Below are 20,758 nucleotides of genomic sequence, written 5' to 3'. Positions count from 1 at the left end.
GTGCCCAATTTCTATCTAATGTATATGGGGATCTTTAGACATATAAGGCTCCGTTCACATCTACGTCAGGGTTCCGTTCTGGTGTTCCGCCGAAGCTTTCCATCAGAACGAAACTCTGACTGAAACAAATGGAAACCATAGGTTTCCATTTGCATCACCATTGATTTCAATGGCTTCCGTTTGTCTCAGTTCTACAAGGGTTCTGTCCTTTTGACAGAATAAATAGCACAGTCGACTACGATATTGATTCCGTCAAAACGATGGAACCCTTGCACAACTGAGACAAACGGAAACCATTTGCACCAGAAGTCTGTAGGGTTTATCTGGAGAAAGGACTCTTATGATCCCCATTCTGCAATGCAAAGCGGCCAGACTGAATGGTGGTGGCGCTGATGTGCATAGGCCAAATGACAGACTGCTATCTTAGGGTATGTTCACACGGTCTATTTTCATGTCACTTTTTGAGCTGTTTTTTGAGCCGTTATCGTCATTGTCTCGATAGAAAAACAGCTCCAAAAACGGCCGTAAAAATGCATAAAAAAACGCCTGATGCATAAAAAACGGCTGTAAATCAGAGGCTTTTTTCCCTTGAAAACAGCTCCGTATTTTACAGACGTTTTAATTTGCTGTGTGAACATAGCCTTACATGTATGGTTGACTTTAGTAATATAGTAATGAACTGAATGTAAATAAATACTGACCCACCTCCTCCACAGCTGCAATCCCCAAAATCACTAAGTACATACTTATTTACAACGTTTGAGCATATGCAATGCACTTTTAAACGAATAGTTTGGACAAAACAGATACAATGCAAGGTCTAAGAGGGCGAGGCATGACACAGGGACTCAAAGGACACCAAAGATAATATCCCTGTGTTACGGAACGCCCCTCAGGCCCTGTACTATGAATTACACAGTGAATAACCTTCATTTAACTAGTCTCTGACAACTTATTTAAAGGGATGCTCCTTAATTGTGTGCAGCACATGTCCATAGGGGGCGGTATAGTAGTGACAAGTGATGTACTAGCAATGATATTCAGGCTTACAAAGTCACTTTTCTGGGACAGACATGTATTCAGGACAGGTGTAAGTTCCCTTCCTCCACTTCCCTTGGCAGCTCATATAAAATAAACTACTCAGCAGGGGGCGACAATGAGCACAGGAGAAAGCCCCTCCAAGAGGATTCAAAATCTGTCATTGTCTCTAAACAAATGATCGGGGTGACATTCAGAATAGAAAAAACAAATGACTTAGTATCGTTTACTTTAATAATGATATTATTATAATAATAATAATTAAAAAAATTATAATAATAATAATGTGACTGAATTGGCCCTTTAATTGGTGCCCCAGTTTTATTCTATATAGGTTGTCAAATTATACTATTATATAAACTTTATATTTTTAATGTAATAAGTCTCCCTTGAAAACAGTGAAAAATAGTATAGCACTCATCATGTACCTGTCCTGCAGGAAAGTATTGCTGGAAGTGATTTCCAGCTGATTGGATGGCTGTGTACGAGGGGTCGTTCAGCCTCCCTGGCTTTGTGCATTATGATAATAGAGATAAAAGTCGTGTCTTTTGTAATACTAAAAATAAAAATACCTTGACAAAGAATAAAAATGAGATTGCCAAGGACAGGAGTGCTAAGTAGTGGAGATGTGGGAGGGGGTGGGGTAGACCCCTCTATTTTATTATTGCGATTTTCAATTTCCTCTAAGCCAGTTGAACAAATTAAATTGTAAGTGTATAATTGTGGAGTATATTATATGTGTTTTGTAGTGTGCAGTCTATAAGATTGAGAATGGGGATTAAGACGTGGAAATCAATTTTCATCAGGATTTAATACCCTGCTCCTGCTGTCCGCACAGTCGGCCTGCCAGCTCCCATTTGTTCCTAAGTTGCTGCCCCATCCAGTTGCTGCAAACAGTGTCGTTTCAGGCTCCGCTACCGTAATGTCTGAATAAGAAGCACCCTCAATTAAAAGGCTCCATTGCTCAGCTACTACATGATATTATCTATCTAATCTATCTATCTATCTATCTATCTATCTATCTATCTATCTATCTATCTATCTATCTATCTACTTCATATCCATCCATCTCTACTACTGTTTGGCACAGTATCTGGAATGTAGATTATATGGGCGCTAGTCCAACCTGTATAAACCTGGACAGCGATTTTTGGTGGAAAAGTAGCCAATTCTAGATGTAACAAATATAACAAATAAATACAAACACTAATTTAAAAGCTGGATCTTAACGTTATCAGAAGGTGGAAAGACCATTTAATAACACAAAATTAGATGATGATTCAAGGATCAGGGTGAAATCAATGCTAAAGGCTGAAATCAATGGATATAAGTCTAGTTAAAACCTAACAACTGTGTTTTGCACGTGTTTGCATTGATTTGCATTGACCTGAGGAGGTTAAGAGGAGTTAAGCTGGACACAGACATTAAATGTAGGTTAAACTTAGGCTTCGTTCACATATCCGTTAGGGCTCTATTCTGACGGCTCTAGTCGACTACGCTATTGATTCCGTCAAACGACGGAACCCTTGTACAACTGAGACAAACGGAAACCATTGGGACCGGATCCATCACCATTGAAATTAATTAGACAAGTGGGAGGTAACAGCAGCGAATCTCCTGAGGTGGAGCCCCCTCACAGCCTCTGACGCTGTCCTATCAGCATGAAGCTGCTTCACACAGTGTGAGAGACTGAGGCTGGAGGGAAGGGGGATCACTTCAAATAGCCATATCTCTGGTTGTGGACCACCTAGGACACCGGTTCTGAGATCATATTAAAGATGGGATTCTAATCTTTTATATGGCACCAGGACCGGAGATATCGCCAGTTGAATACACAGTCGGGAATGGAAGCTGTGTACTATATGATCACGCTGTTTTGCTGGGCAGGGAAGGGGGAGAAGCTGTATGCTGATTGGACAGCGTCATACAGAAAACATTACACCGTCCAGAGTGAAAAAATGCTCATAACTTTGCAAATAATAAAAGTTTTTGAAAAAAAATTACACTGTAGTTATCAGAATCATAGCGCCTATTAGATTAGTTAGGAGATAGGAAATTAATAAACTAGTGACAGATCTTCTTTAAAGGGAAAATTCTGCAACTTTCTAATAAACACTGGGGGAATTTATTAAAAACTCTGATTGTGAGTATTTGTCAATTTTGTCACATGCCTATTTTATGCAGAAATTTGTGACTTTTTTTTAACTTTTACCTCACACCCGCCATTTATTTTTTTTAAAGTAGGTGTGGCTTTTTCAAAAGGGGATGGGATCACACGCAGCTCAACAATTTTACGATGATTTACGACAAAAAATGGTGTAAATTATGGCTCAAATCTATGCCAGCTCACCTGTACATACCTAGTCCGCTCTAATTGGAGGAGTGGATATAATTGTATCTGGTCTAGGTAATGCTCTGTGACATATCTTGAAAATTGTGAGGAATTGTATTCTGGCTCAATTTGCACCAACAAACTGGCTTACGTGCCTTGTGCCAGATTTATTATGTGTTTTAGACACTTTTTGCACCTCAATATTTTTAAAAAGTGTCTAGAAAAGAGGGAATGGCTCAAAAGTGTCTCTATTAATGACATGCATCATAATTTTGCTGTAGAATATTGGTCTAGTGTAAGTCAACCAAGAGGTGGCGTACGGAAGAGGAAAAAAAAAATGTGGCAAATGTCTAGCAAGATGCGCTACATTTCTAGCAAGATTTACCAAATCGGACCATGACTCGCATTTAGCATGACAGGTCGCCCCGAGACGGCTAGCTCTTAATATCCTGGCCTAATCCTGTTCCCCTTGTTTGGGGGAAATCTCCTTGAATGCTACAGGGATGCTGTGGAGGATGAGTCACACAGATTCCATGGCCCTATGTGATCCTTGTCAGCTGCAGACACCCAAGTGTTCCTGCCGTCCTGCTCCATGGCCTGCACCACCGCTTCTGTATCCAGCTTGAACAAAGCGCTTCTGCTGGACACATCTGCCTCTACTGTCTCCCTGACAGTCTCCTGGGTCATATCTGCCATCCACACACCTGCACGGGCACTGCTCGGCCCCCTCCAATGTCCTGCCTGTGGCTGCCTTTCTATCCCCTTCCTTCTGCCCTCCGTGAACACTGCTGGGCTGACAGGTCTGCTGGCAGCAGGCTGTAGGCAAAGAACTGCCACTTGCCCCTTCCTCTGCTGCCGCCTGCCAGACTTGCTGGGACCCACAGATTTACAGGATGAGTGTTGCTGCCCCCTAGCCTCCGATTTTCTATCCCACTGTGCTCCCAGTCTTCAGCTGCACCTTTCTTGTGCCTGTTTGCCAGGCTGCCTGAGCCATCTGAGAAATGTGCCCAAATTGATCACACAGCCTGCGCCATTGTGATAAATTTGGCGCGTCTTATACCTGTCTCGTCTAGGTTTCTGCTGTCTTAATATTAGAATATTAGATAGTACTAATATCGTATTAATATTACATAATATTAGATAATCTGACCCAATGTATATTAGAAAGTTGTAGAACTTTTTCTATATATACATAAAACCCCTTTAAGTGGAAAAATAAAACTAGGGATACCTGTTCTGTTTTTGACTATTCAGGTGAATCCAGGTGACATTTCTGATCCCTAATTGATTTCACTGTTAAATCCTCTTAAATCAGTGTAGAAGAAGAGGAAGGCAGGTTAAAAGATTTCCTGGGCTTGAGATAACTGAGACACTGACTGTGCAAGAGAGGAAAAATGGCAGGAAAAATACAAGTGCTTTTCAATAGGGTTCGGCAGCAGGGGCCAGCCACACATCAAGTGATACAGAGATGCTCAATTTCATAAGGAATCCAATGGGGACTTGGAACAGTCATCCAAAATTAATCTACAAAAAGCTGCCGGTGATCACTAAACTGCAATGGTTTATAGTCAGTCAATTCACAATCCAGAATGCCAAAGGACAAGAATGCAAATCTAGAGCAAAATGGGCACCATCCTCACAAATATCTACTGTACATCCTTTACCAAACCGCAAGAAACTATGGTTGCAGTTTGCAAAAGAAATTAAGCTGGAAAATGGAGATCTTGCTTGGTCTGATCAATCTGTAAATTCTCATGCACATGGCCATATTATGGATCGGTGTGTTACAGGTCCGTTACACAGTACCCATATATTTCTATGGGCCCATACTGTCAAGGCTGGCTTTAGGGGGTTGCAAACTGGGCAACCTGAGAGTGTAGCGTAAAAATATTTAGCTCCACTGTTGGGTCCAGTAGTCTGCAGAGCCCAACAGGAGAGAGAACTGTGCCGCTGTCTCCTGCTCTGCACTGACCCATATGCTGGTGTTATGTGGACACTGTATGGGAGTATTATTTAGGTATTGCATTGTGGTAATATTTGCGCACTGAATGGCAATTTTATTTGGATTTTTGAAATATTTTGTAGGAAAAATTAAGCAGTTTCTATAAAACTGAATGTTGCATTACAGAGGTATTCACCCCTAGAAGTATTGCTTCTTGTTGTCAATATGGTGCCTGGTATGGAGGCACAATATAGTGGGACCTTTAAGTCCGTAATAGTGTCCGTGCATGCGGCATTAGTGTGCGAATGAGTCCAATCATTCATGGCGTGAGCCAACAGTGTAGGATGGTAGACCTCGTATGATATGGGGTTGGCCAATGCTTGAATACCACATGGTCTCTGGACTTTATTACTTATCAGTCTCATATCAGGAGTGTCTATCCAGGATTATTTTAGTTTTCTAGTCCCAAATGTGAAACATTACAATGTGACTGCTTTCCCATTCAACAGATATCGCTTGAAACAAACGTCTTACGGATGACATAAAATAAACAATAAATGTCAAAATCCAACTTCTCAATTTTTCTCCTGTATTGGACTGTATAAATAGACTGTCCGAGCTGTATCTATAGGACAATGGCAAAAGTAGGCGCATAAGGCTCATTGTCAAACAGATAAATACAGTCGATTTTGTTTTTATCTATGAGCATTATATATATAATAGATACAGTACTGTGAAAAAGTTTTAGGCAGTTGTGGAAAAATGCTGCAAAGTAAGAATGCTTTCAAAAATAGTAGTAATAATAGTTTGTTTTTTTTATAAATTAACAAAATACAAAGTGAATGAACAGAAGATAAATCTAAATCAAATCAATATTTGGTGTGACCGCCCTTTGCCTTTAAAAGAGAATCAATCTTCTAGGTACACTTGCACACAGTTTTTGAAGGAACTCGGCAGGGATGTTGTTCCAAACATCTTAAGAGGACTAACCACACATCTTCTGTGGTTGCCGCTTCATCAAAATCCTTCTGTCTCTTCATGTAAGCCCTGGCAGACTCGATGATGTTGAGTCTGTGGGGGCCATATCATCACTTCCAGAGGGGCTTGTTCTTCCTTACGCTGAAGATAGTTATTAATGACATTGGCTGTATGTTTGGGGTAACTGTCCTGCTGCAGAATAAATTTGGAGCAAATCAGACACCTCCCTGATTGTATTGCATAATGGATAAATATCTGCCTGTATTTCTTAGCATTGAGGACAACATTTGTCCTGACCAAATCCTCGACTCTATTTGCTGAAATGCAGCCTCAAACTTGCGAGGAACCTCCGCCACGTTTCACTGTTGCCTGCAGACACTCATTATTGTACCGCTCTCCAGCCCTTCGGTGAACAAACTGCCTTCTGTTACAGCCAAATATTTCACGTTTTCACTCATCAGTCCAGAGCACCTGCTGCCATTTTTCTCCACCCCAGTTCCTATGTTTTTGTGCATAGTTGAGTCGCTTGGCTTGTTTCCACGTGGAAGGTAGAGCTTTTTGGCCACAATTCTTCCATGAAGACCACTTCTGGCCAGACTTCTCCGAACAGTAGATGGGTGTACCTGGGTCCCACTGATTTCTGCTAGTTCTGAGCTGATAGAACTACTGGATATATTCAGATTTCTAAGGGAAGGAAGCATGATGTGTCTGATTTGCTGCATTAATTTTAATTTTAAAATCATCAACAAATCTGCCATGTCTGAATGTAGCTGCTATTTTGGAGTAGGTTTGGCAGAATTATCTCTGTACAGACGTCTATAGCACCACTCTATGATTACAATAGTTTAGTCCAGCTTGGTGCTGTAAATTTGGCATAAATTATAGTAAAAACATTTATGGGAAGCTTATATGGGTCCTGACTTATTAGCATTGTCCATTATGCAGTGGATTCCATATAGAAGCGTGCACAAGTAACAGGTGTGTTTGGGTAGGAAGCTGCCCTAGCTACTGAGTGTCTATTTTACGGCCGCAACTTGTAGAAATAATATGGCATTTAATCCCTCTAGTATTCCAAGACAAGGGATTTCTAATTAAGAGGACTTACACTGTGTGTCTCTCTCTCTCCATTTGCCTAATGAGGAGGGAAGGACTGCAGATGAAATGCCTGGTGGACGGGCCTTTAATCCCCTTGTGCATTCTAATTAAGGTGGATAGAGGGAAGGGGGGTGCGGAGCTCGGCGGCCATGTAATTAAAGAGCACGTGGCTGTTATTGGTACAGGATTAACAAGCACACTATCTCTGTGTTCATTTTCCCCAAGAACAATTATGAAACTGAAGCCTCTTATGGTGATTTTATCTCACCCCAGAGAGTTTGCCATTTAGAGAAAAAATTCTTGTGACTGCCAACACCAAAACCCTGATCATCGGAATATAACGAATACCTTATATCTACCGGCGATGTTACACTGGTCTTTAGGCAGGGACTATCCACAGTCAGGGAGTACAGTAATATAAAGTAACAGAATAAGATAAAGAGGGAGTTGGGTCAGGGCTACATAGAGACTTTTTGTAGCACTACTGATTGATTTTAACTTTTGAGCTATAGTTGAAGTCCACATGAGTACATTGAGTTTCATGCAATCTTGTAGAACTATAAAAAAGTCTACGTGTAGCCCTGGCCTTACACAATATAACGAGAAGTGGGAGGGATTAGAGGTGGGATTATATATTTTGTAGGAGGGGTTACGGGGAGATGTATTAAGGAGATAGGAAATATGCAGAGCCGCCCTGTCCATGAGGCGAGATGAGCATCTCGCCTCAGGCAGCGGCCTGCTGCCTCTATAAGGGGGCGGCGGCATCACTGAAACCAACCTCCGCCACCCCCTCTCACACTCTAATTGCATAAGCGATGAATGGCCGAGCGCCGATTGCGTCGTTGAAAGGCGCTGATTGGGAGGGCAGAATGACTTTCCCTGTCAATTAACTCCTTTCGTCTTTAAGCCCCAGCAGACCTGCTCAGAAGAGAGCAGATCTGCATTGCCACCGGACGGCGTAGGAACGGGATCAAGGTGAGTATGTCAAGTTTTTTTTTCTCTAATAAAAATGTGAGTGGCATTATCTACTATATATAGGGGTGGGCTATATGAGGGATACTATATACAGGGGGGCTATATGTGGGCCATTATATACAGGGGTGGGTTATATGTGGGGCAATATCTACAGGGGTGGGCTATATGTGGAGCACTATATACAGGGGGAGCTATATGTGGTGCACTATATGCAGGGGTGGGCTATATGTGGGGCACTATATACAGGGGTGGGCTATATGTGGGGCACTATATACAGGGTTGGGCTATATGTGGAGCACTATCTATAGGGAGAGCTATATGTAGGGCACTATCTACAGGGGTAGGGTATATGTGGGGCACTATCTACAGGGGAGCTATATATTGGGACTATCTATGGGGGGCTATATGTGGGGCACCATCTACAGGGGGCGGTATGTGGGGCACTATCTACAGGGGGCTGTATGTGGGGCACTATCTACGGGGGGCCGTATGTGGGGCACTATCTACAGGGGTCTGTATGTGGGGCACTATCTACAGGGAGATCTATGTGGGGCACTATCTGAAGGGGGCTCTATGGGGGCCACTATCTACAGGGAGAACTGTGTGTGTGTGTGTGTGTGTGGGACACAGTGTATGGGGTTATTATAATCAGGGACAGTGTATGGTGCTATTATAATTAGACGTGCAGTGTACGGCACTATTGTATTTTGTGGCATAGTGTATTGCACCATGAGAATTTTATCTTCGTTTATAGGTGCAGAAATGTTTGAAAATAGAGAAGATGAAGACATCTAAGCGGCAAACTGCAGAAATGGGCTGTGGCCGGGAGAAGTCATCATAGAGGTCTGGACCGGATGGAGAAGAAAAGAGAAAAAGAACAACTAGAATCTGAAACGTCACCGGTGAGTCACTTAATGTAAATGTTTATTCTGCCTCTAATCGGTACTGTAGTCACTACATGATCTGCAGCGAGATGTTGGGTGGCTATGATTATTTTTTTGTGAAGCAGCAACTCCCAGCATATCCTTACCATTGTTCAGGCCATGCTGGGAGCTGTAGTTTTACGCCGTACAAACCTATATGGCAGGGATTGCAGTAAATTGAGCTGTATTTGTGCTGGTGTTGTATTTATGTGCTGAGCTTGGTTCTCGTGTTGTATATATGTATATATATATATATATATATATATATATACTGAGCTTGGTTCTGGAACTGTATATATGTACTAAGTTTGGTTCTGGTGTTGGATATATGTACTGAGCATGGGTCTGGTGTTGTGTATATATGTACTGAAGTGGTTCTGGTGCTGTATTTATGCACTGAGATTTGTTCTGGTGTTGTATATATGTACTGAACTTGGTTCTGGAGCCGTATATGTCAGAGCTTGGTTCTGATGCTGTAATTATATAGAATATATTTATAATAACAAAATTGCAGTGCAGATGGAGTTGTTTTTAATTCCTTGTATATATAATGTGAACCTGTTTGGTAGTTTTAACCCCTTGTACCGCCACCATGCCGTAATACATGGCCTGACAATATTTTCAAACATTCCCTTGTTTGTTTAGGATGCAGCAAAATCGAAAAAAACAACTTTTAAAACGGCGCATTAAAGAGCCATGGGGCGGTGCCGCTATCCTGAAGAGTCACATAGCCCTGCCTCCAAACCCACCTTTCCATGCTTGATTGACATCCCCCTGGCTGTTATACATCCCTACCAGTCTCCTCCAACTTTCTCGGATGCGCCATTGCCTTGTACTACTTGGGCACGCACCGTGAAGCGAGGTGTACTCTGCCCGGCAGCACCGCGCATGCAAGTACAAGGCAACGGCGCATCTGCAAGAGTTGGAGGAAGCTGCTAGTGATGTGGATCAGCCATTGGTATGTCAATCAAAATCTGGGGAGCACCATTTACATTTTCGCCTCAAGCAGCAGAAAAGCTAGAATCGGCCCTGGAAATATGAAGTAACGAAATGACTTAAAGTTACAAGCCAATTAAAGAACATATAATAGAATTACATAATGTCAAAATACCATGCTTCCCTGCAGACCAATCAACAGAACACAGGCTAAAGGGGTAATCCAAGTGATAACATTATATTAGGGAATTGTTATGTATAACATTCCCTAATATAATTTTTAAAAAGGACCTCTCACCTCTCCTGACTTGTCTATTTTAGTAAATACTTGTATTCCCCATGAAATAACAATTCTGAAGAATCTTTTCTTAGAACTTTGCGTTGTGCCGCTCCTCTGTTATTCCTCATAGAAATGTATTAATAAATTTATAACTGGGTGTTACCATTACCCTTGTCAAAGGGGCGTGTCCCTACATAGTCTGATACTGTCAGCCCTGATTGGACAGTGTCAGTCTGTGTAAGGACACGCCCACAACTGTTAACACTCAGTTGTCAATGTATTCATTAATTTCAAGGAGGAATAACAGAGTAACAGCATAACGTAGCGTTCTAAGAAAAGATTCTCCAGATTTGTTATTTCATGGGGAATATAATTATTTACTAAAACAAACAGGTGACAGGTTCTATTTAAAGTGGTTTCAAAGGTGGAATGTCACTTTAATCATTGTGTTACTCTATATCACCTATTGCCCTCCTTCTATTGCCCCATATAACCCATTACTATAAGGCCCCATGCACGCAGCCGTGTCCGTAATCACGGCCCACGATTGCGGACACTTCCGGCAGCGAACGCCACGGCCTGTAAAATGCAAATGAACGGACATGTTCCATAATTTTTTGAACATTTCTACGGCACGGACACCAATCCGTTGCGATACGGAAAGGTGTCCGTGGCCAATAGAACTGAATGGGTCCGTGATTGCCAACCCTATTACGGTCCACAATTCCGGACAATTTTTACGGTCGTGTGCATGGGGCCTAACTCTATTATTTAATATAACCTGTCGCTATAATTCCTGATATTGGTCCATATAACCTCTTCCTAAGTTTTACCATTAGGCCGTCTTTCGATAGCAGTAATGTGACCGCATTTTAGTATCCGTATTATAACAGTAATGCATGGTCCTCCCGTGGTTCTACTGAACCAAACTTAGATCAAATTGGGATCTGGTTTTTGTGGCCCTAATACGAATGCAAAAATGAGGCCATCTGAAGCCTGCCTTACGCAATATAACCTACTCTATATAACTCTTTCTATTGGTCCATAGAGCCTCTCCCTATAACTCCTAGCACTTCATATAACCTCCTATAGCTCTTTCTATTACTCCATAAATCCTGACCCCATCCCTTCTACCATTGCTTCATATAATCCCCTATAGTTCCTACTATTACTCCATAAAGCCTCTTCCTATAACTTCTCTCATTACTTCATATAACCCCCTATAGCTCCTTGTATTGCTCCATATAACCTCTCCTTATAACTCACCCTATAACCATGTGAGTATATAAAAAGAGTTGATTGGTTATATGTGGAGGCTAAGTGGAGTACAAGTATAAATTTGTAGAGAGCAATAGGAGGAGTGACGAATATATGTGATTATGATGCCATAGATATTTAATGATGTAGGATATAGGAAGGGACTAAGTGCAGAATTGTGAATGTAACTTTGTAAATACATTACATTACTTATGCTGCACTGATCTTGACAGAATTAAATTATAGTCCAGAGCTGCATTCACAATTCTGCTGATTGCTATTGGAAACTGCCGACAAGCTCGTCAACAGACACACCCCTTAAAAAAATCAGCGCCTGTAGTCCAGTATGACTGTAAGTTCTCTCTACATCAGAAAACTGTACAAAGATGACTGTTGTAAAGATGACATTTCCTGCAAAGCAAGTAACCTGTACAAGCTTTGTGCAGAGATTGACAGAGCAAAGAGTGTTGGGAAATGTCAACTCTGAAGCCTGCAGAATTGTGAATGCAGCTCTGGACTGTAAAAGATAAATAATGTTATGTAGTTGCAAAATTATCCAGTTTTATGTAGATTCATTTGTTAAATAAAGCATTCGAAGATGAACATAGGCTTTAAGGAAAGGTATATAGATGACATACATTGCAAAGTAGAGACTGGGAGGGATGACAGAACATATAATAAGGAATCACATCAGACTGCACTGTAAATTACAAAAAGTATTTCAACAGCCTGGACCCGATAAAGGATCGACTAAAACCCAGGAAAATGCCTACTAACTTGGGTGCTAGATGCAAGTGTAAACGAAGGTCGACTAATGAAGAGCCTTGTTGTTAGAAGCTGCCCCAGTTTGAAGCAGAATTTATCTTGACGGACAGATGGGGCTAATCTGTTTCCTTAATTAAAAGCGCGTGTGCTTTTGGGTTCTGGGATTAGGAAACTGGGAACACGTTCCTTTCACCGACTGCACCAAAAGCAGCAGAGAATGCGAGGATGTTGCGAGTTAACCCACTGTCTGCCACAGAAGAGTGACGCAAGTGATCAAAAGACAAGACAATGGCACTGAAATCTCAAGTTTATATAGAATGCTACAATGTAAATAACACAACACTGTAAACAATTCAAGGTGGCCGCTAATGTCCGCCACAATTTTTCTAAATGTCGCCCATTATTACGCTTATTACAGGACATCTTACCCATGTGTTATGTGACAGCACAATAAGCGAATCATGAGCACTCGCAGCAGGGATCGCTCCTCGCTCCTGGTTAATTGCTGTCTAATTTTTTGGGGGTATTTTCTGTTCATCCCAACAAATTAAAAGTATTTTCCTGTTTCATTTATGTAGAATTAAAAATTTAACTTTCTAATATACATTCTGTTTCAATCTACACCATTTCAACTAGCGGTAAGTGAATGGAAATATTCTTGTTAAAATCCAGAAGTTTAACCCCTTAAAAACACAGCAATTTTGGGACTTAATAGGCCTCTCATAAACTCTTAACACCGCTAAATAGGTGCTGGGGAAACAAGTTTAAACATCCCATATTTTCTATCATAAACTAAGTATACAGGAAAAAAATTAATAAATTCAGTCACACGTTATATATTCTAAAAAATCATTATTATTAACGGCAACCCATCCCAAACCCCTTTGCTCTTAAATTACATCTCCTGTAAGGGTATGTTCACACGCTGTGTTTTCAGGCGTATGTCGGGGCGTAAACGCCACGAAATACGCCTGAAAAAAAACGTGGCTGAACGCTACGAACATCTGAACATTGAATTCAATGGGAATAAGGGGTTTTGTTCAGAAGGGGCGTTTTTTTATGCCGCCGTTTTAAAAAACGCAGTGTAAAAAAACACTGCATAAAATGAAGGATCATGTCACTTCTTGAGCCGTTTTTGGAGCTGTTTTTCATTATGTCAATAGAAAAACAGCTCTAAAAAATGCCTGAAAAAAAGTTTTAGCTTCAAAAACGGCGGAAAATCAGAGGCTGTCTTTTTCTGAAAACAGCTCCGTAATCTTCAGCCGTTTTTGAATCTGCGTGTGAACATACCCTAAAAGACGTCAGGTGAGGCAGGAGACAATTCAAGTTATTCAAGAGCGGAGGAGTGTAGGAGAGATTGACACCGATGAAAGAACGCCTAGATGAACTACCTCCCACCAGCACCATAAATGTATGGCGCAGTGCCAAAACAGGTTAAAAACTGTCCTGATGTTGTCCACCTCACACAGGTACATAGTTTGTTACAGACTTGTTACCGAGGGGAGCTCTGATACATTGTTACAAGCTCTGCAACTGATCAGGACAGGTTTTCAACCTCTGGATGTAATGTCAAATATATATATATATATAAACTGAAAATATGAACAAGGTTCCAGCAGCCGCGGTCGGGAATAGAGTCCAAAGGAACTGGGAGCTCAAACAGTAGCCACCCATGTCTTCTCTATACTAGGTAAATCCTTATCTCAACATGCTTATTTTTTACATACAAAAATCATAACCTTCCTGAAATAAGACTGCAGGTAAAATTCCGAAATCACATTGGTCTTCCCAACAAATTGGAGTGGAACATACAGTAAAACAGATAGGAAACCCAAAACTGCTATGCTCAGCTCAGATGAGGGTGGATGTTATATATTGATACATATAAGAAGGGCCAGATCCCGTCCGCAGGCCATGAGAGAAGGCTACATAACCGGGGGGATAGGAGGGAGGAGTTAGGGGCGGAGCCTGTGAGGGTGTTAATTGGCACGCAGGCAGTTCTGGCGCCATTAGGGGAAGAGCACGTGCAGGGTAAGACCCACTACAATCCTTATTTGTTTTTCTTTGGTTCAAGTTGATACTGGGTAGGGATTGTAAATTTGTCACAGCATTGTTGGGCAGGTTGGAGGTCCTTTGAGTTAAATTGATGGGAGAGGGACTCATCGTGGGTTTGGTCCCTTCCAGATTGTGCAATATGGAGGGTCTGGCTATTTTTGGGCTCCTGTTGGGTGGTGTCCCGGGGAGCAGGGGTGTATTATTGGCCATTTTCAATTAGATATGCTGCCCGAGCCTGTGGGAATCGGCTGGGGGTAAAATTGCATTTATGCACAGACTGGCATGGCAGACCCCCTTTCTTAGCTCCAAGGACCTATTTCCTTGAATGATTGTTTAATTTATATTTAATAAAGGTTGATTATTGTATATGTGGATAGTATTTTTTCTATTGTTGTTATTGTTTGTTAATAAATTGGCTGCTGTGGCCAAATTTATCCAATCAGGAGACTGTGTTTATTTAAGAGGTGAGGGTACACAAGGTTCGGATTGGGTGGTTGGCCTCCTTAAGGTAAGTAGAATGATCATGAGGACCGAACTCATCATCCATCAGTCATGTACTGTATACGGACCTGTAGGTCATATTCTATGTTTCTATGTCTATGAGGGCTGCTACTCCCGGTCACCTGTGAGTGCTATTATTGTGAAATGGAAGGGTCTAGGAGTAACACTAGCTCAGCCACAAAGAGGTTTCCATGGTTGAGCAGCTGCACACAAGCCGAAGATCACCATGTACAAAGCCAAGTTTTGGATGGAGTGGTGTAAAGCCTCCGCCACTGATTCTGAAGCAGTGGAAATGTGTTCTCTGGAGTTATAAATCACAGCTCACTATCTGGCAAAGGCCAGGAGAATGCTATCTACCAGAGTGCATAGTGCCTACTGCTACATTTGGTGGAAAAAGGATAATGGTTTGGGGCTGTTTTTCACGGGTTGGATCCTTATTTCCAGTCAAGGGTTAATTCTACAGCATACAAAGTAATTTTAGACAATTATAGCTTCCAACTTTGTGGTAACATTTTGGGGTTCGGACATTTCTTGTTCCTGCATGACTGTGCACAAAGCATAAAAGGTCCATAAAGTCATGGAAGGAGATTTATTGAGAATGGCGTTTCATACACCAGTCCTAATATAAAGTGCGCTGGCGTAATAGGTACATCATTTATTAAGAGGAAACTGGAGTAGAATTCCCCCCGTGGTATGATAAGTTTGGTGTGAAGGAACTTGACTCGCTCACACAGAGTCCTGACCTCAACCCCATCCAATAGCTCTAGGATGAACCAGATTGCGAGTCAGGTCCTTTCGTCCAATATCAATGTCTGATCTCACAAATGTTCTTCTGGAAGAATGGGAAAAAATTCCCCCAGACAAAATCTTGTACAAAGTCTTCCCGGAAGAGTGGAAACTGTTATTCCTGACAAAGGGACCAAATTCGCTATTAACGCTCCTGGTTTTTTAATGGGATGTCTAACAAACTCATATAGGTGTGATGGTCAGGTGTCCACATACTTTTGGCCATAAAGTGTAAAATAATTTTTTGAAGATTCGACATAGGATCAAATTTTGATGATGGCGAACGACTGTACAAAGAGTGATTTTTTTTTTATTGATCTCATTTACCCCATTCTGAGGGCAGTGATGGAGAGGGAGAGACAATGTATCTCCATATTGTCCTGTAGCTGTGGTGATAATTCCATCAATCTCCCATACGACCAAACATCTAAAAGCCCTTTCACATGAATCAATGATTGGGCAAACCCTTGTTCATCGGCTGATCAGCTCGTTTATGTAGCCAATAAATTGGTCACTAGTGGGCATTACATCACCCCGTTTAAACAGGGAGACGAGCTGCCGGCATATATCTATGGGTGCTATATAATACAACACAGATCTGTAATACAACCGTGTGCATGAAACTTAGAAAGTGTCCCTCATGATTGCTGCCCATGTATATGTAGCCGATTATACCCTCATTATACAGGGTGGGTTTATCAAAAATGGTGAAAAAGTGATGGAATTACCCAAAACAACTTCGTTTATTTTCCAAAGGGCTTCTGAAAAAAGTTGTTGTTACCTCTATGGCAGCCATACTGCAAGTTCTATACGGTGATATAAATAGAGCACAAGTAGTGTTGACACTTCCCACATACTCTGTGGTAAAGTTCGGTCCCTAAAGAACTAATATCATTACCCATGGCGGCAGGGGTGTGTTTATTTACATGCGGCTTGACCCTATATACATAGCAAAGGTCTATAGGGAGATATAGGTGTATCATGTTCATGCAGCCAACAGTATGGATGATGAAATCCCCCCCGCAGACACTGTCCCTGAAATCAGCCGCTGGTGGACTGACTTCCAGACATCAATAATAAGAAGCGTGACCACCACGTGTTCTGTTATCTCAGTCCCATTTATACCCAACTACAGAACTGTGTGTGTATACATATATATATCTCCTAAATCAGCTATCAACTGTATCATTTCTTCCTCTTTGTTTTATTCCTTTAGGTTTTCTTCTGTTGCTCAGCGGTGCAGAGTTTAAGAACTGCTACATTCTATCTATCTATCTATCTATCTATCTATCTATCTATCTATCTATCTATCTATCTATCTATCTATCTATCTATCTATCTATCTATCTATCTATCTATCTATCTATCTATCGTCGTCCAAGAATAGGCATCACTCCAAGTAACAATGGAAAAATGGCTTTTTTATTAGCCCCTGTGCAACGTTTCGGCTCTACATATGGAGCCTTTTTCAAACATACAAACAGTGCAAAATCAAGTGAAATATATGGAGACCAGACAATTCATCTCATTAACAAGTGATTAACATAAAATTTGAAAAAGACAATAATACAGTACTAATACTTGTGATAAAATATGCATATATACAGCATCGTAACAAAAGGCATATAATCGTCCTCATAAAAATTGAAATCACTGTGTACATAAAAACGTATGTGCTAATTAGTCAGAAAACCATAAATGCTCACATGTGTAAATAATGTGTCACATTAAAAACATTCATCATTCCTCAGTACTGCTTTATGAATATTCTTATTTTTTTAACATTTTTGATACAAACTAATGTGCAATTTCTTTATTTGTTATATTACACATTGTGGTAATACTGTTTAATATGTTTGAGCCTGCGTGCTCTTATTTGTTGTGTGGTTTTGTATAACTTGCAGAAAAAAAAAAAAAAAACATTCATCATGTGGTACCTTGGGTCCATGTTCCAGGGTGCTTTTCCGGCGCCTTAGGAAATAAACGGCGCTACTCTATGACGTATATCCGTAAATCTAAAGCGCTATTCCACGTTGTTAATGAGATGAATTGTCTGGTCTCCATATATTTCACTTGATTTTGCACTGTTTGTATGCTTGAAAAAGGCTCCTGTGTTGAGCTGAAACGTCGTGTGTGTATATGGACCAATAAAGCACCTTTTTTTACCTTGCTTATACCTTGGAGTGCTGCCTGATTTTTGGATTCTATCTATCTATCTATCTATCTATCTATCTATCTATCTATCTATCTATCTATCTCATATCTATCTCCTATCTATCTATCTATCTATCTATCTATCTATCTATCTATCTATCTATCTATCTATCTATCTATCTATCTATCTATCTATCTATCTCATATCTATCTATCTATCTATCTATCTATCTATCTATCTATCTATCTATCTATCTATCTATCTATCTATCTATCTATCTATCTATCTATCTATCTATCTATCTCATATCTATCTATCTATCTATCTATCTATCTATCTATCTATCTATCTATCTATCTATCTATCTATCTATCTATCTATCTATCTATCTATCTCATATCTATCTACCTATCTATCTATCTATCTATCTCATATCTATCTATCTATCTATCTATCTATCTATCTATCTATCTATCTATCTATCTATCTATCTATCTATCTATCTATCTATCTATCTATCTATCTATCTATCTATCTATCTATCTCATATCTATCTATCTATCTATCTATCTATCTATCTATCTATCTATCTATCTATCTATCTATCTATCTATCTATCTATCTATCTATCTATCTATCTATCTATCTATCTATCTATCTATCTATCGGGGGTGCAGAGGTAGCCCGAGGGAGCCAAAAAGCCCCATAGCCGCATAAGAACATTAATCAATGGTTACTTTTTTTTCCCACTGGGAGTTTTTCGTTTTCAAACAACTAGAAAGCCACAGTTTACAGACTAGGAGCAGAACATCCCCAAAAATGAATCAGCTTCAAATTCCCTTCTCTGCGGCCAACTCTCTCCTTCTGTTCTTTTTATACCTTTCAGCCGTCCTCATCTGCCTGGAGATTATGGGGGATATGTAACAAGAATTCTACGCCAGTTTGTTGGCTTAGAAATGTCGCAAACATCCCAAAAGTTTGAAAAATGGGAGGAGCTTCACAAGAGGCCCAACCCATTAACTACAATTTATCCCAGAAACTGGTGTAAATCATAGCGGAAATCTACGCCAGCCAGATGTGAATGGCTGGTGTAGATTTTATTCGGTGGCGCACGGACAGATGAAGATGTGACAAATTTATTAAGGGGGCGTGTGCCTTTAAATAAATGTAACGCATCTTACTCCAGATTGACTTTTATTAACACTGGCGCGGTCTTAAAACATCTCCCCTATGTTTCCTACAGAAATAGACATTAAATCTATTACGAGAACTGTCGCTTCTCACTTTTGTAAACTTGTAAATTTATGAACAATTCTTTCTACAGAAAACCCCCAGCAAAGAGCAGACCGATATTCTTTGTAGACAATGCCCACGTATTCTTACAAGAAATATGCATCGGGCCTGATCCTGGTTGCATTGTGTTATTTTCGGCCATCGTCTTACCCCCCCCCCCTCTACCTCTGCGGTTGGACCAACAAAAATGAGCGCTGTAATTATCAGTCCTGTTGGCTGAATTATCCGTACGTCTGTTGCCAGCTTAAGAACCAATGTAAATAAACCAAGGATAATTGTGAAAAGTTTACATTACATTTACCGTGTTTTTGTATCTCAGTAGGATAAACCTCTGACAAACATTCCAGTCCTGATGAGTAGTGCATAGGGCTCATTTACTAGTAGTGCATAAGGGCTCATTCAGATGAGCGTAAGGGTATGTTCACACGGCCTATTTACGGACGTAAATCGGGCGTTTTTCCCCCGAATTACGTCTGAAAATAGCGCCTCAATAGCGCTGACAAACATCTGCCCATTGAAAGCAATGGGCAGACGTTTGTCTGTTCACACGAGGCGTATATTTACACGCCGCTGTCAAATGACGGCGCGCAAATAGACGCCCGCGTCAAAGAAGTGACCTGTCACTTCTTTGGCCGTAATTGGAGCCGCTATTCATTGACTCCAATGAATAGCAGCGCTAATTACGGCCGTAATTGACGCGGCGTTCAAGCGCCTGCACATGCCGGTACGGCTGAAATTACGGGGATGTTTTCAGGCTGAAACATCCCCGTAAATTCAGCCGTTACGGACCCCCGCCGTGTGAACATACCCTTATACTCGTCCGTGTGCTGTGCGTTAAAAAAATAACGCACAGCACCCGGACCCATTGATTTCAATGTGGCTGGTCCCACATGCGTGAGTTTTCAAGCAGCCGGTGTCCGTTGCGTGAAACTCACTGCATGTCGTATATTGGTGCGTTTTCACATACCTAGTCGCCCATTGAAGTCTATGAGTGCGTGAAAACCACAGACGACATCCGTGCGCTGTCTGTGTTTCACGCATCAAATACGAAAAAGCAGAGAAAAATATAGAAAAGCAGATAAATAAATGTAAAAAAAAAATTACGTGATTGCACGGACGTGATAAACGCAAAGCACACTGATGCCAATAAGCAACGCACATGGACAAGAATATGTAGGAAAAACGTTGCGTTTTTTACGTGCGCAAATCGGACACACTCGTCTGAATGTAGCCTTATAGTGTCAATTTTGTACTGACCAACACAATCCAATCACTGATCTGCCATTATACCTCAATAGAAGCCTAAGTCGGATTTGGTTTTCTATATTAGTGCACATCTAGCATTACCATTGCAGACCTAGGAATACTTCATATGGAATTACACAGAAATTGCTTCCACTTGTTGATCTATCAAAGTTTACTGATGTTGTGAAACGGCAACCTCCAG

The 20,758-nt window shown here is 40.9% G+C and overlaps 1 long non-coding RNA gene across 2 annotated transcripts in view; it reads right to left on the bottom strand.

Moving 5' to 3' along the window:
* LOC142658846 (uncharacterized) overlaps positions 1-20,758 on the bottom strand; it is a 77,884-nt gene that overhangs the window by 36,206 nt on the left and 20,920 nt on the right. The window lies entirely within an intron of this gene.

Source organism: Rhinoderma darwinii, chromosome 8 (assembly GCF_050947455.1).
Source record: "Rhinoderma darwinii isolate aRhiDar2 chromosome 8, aRhiDar2.hap1, whole genome shotgun sequence".
Lineage (NCBI taxonomy): Eukaryota > Metazoa > Chordata > Amphibia > Anura > Rhinodermatidae > Rhinoderma > Rhinoderma darwinii.
This window is presented reverse-complemented; position numbering and strand designations above follow the sequence as displayed.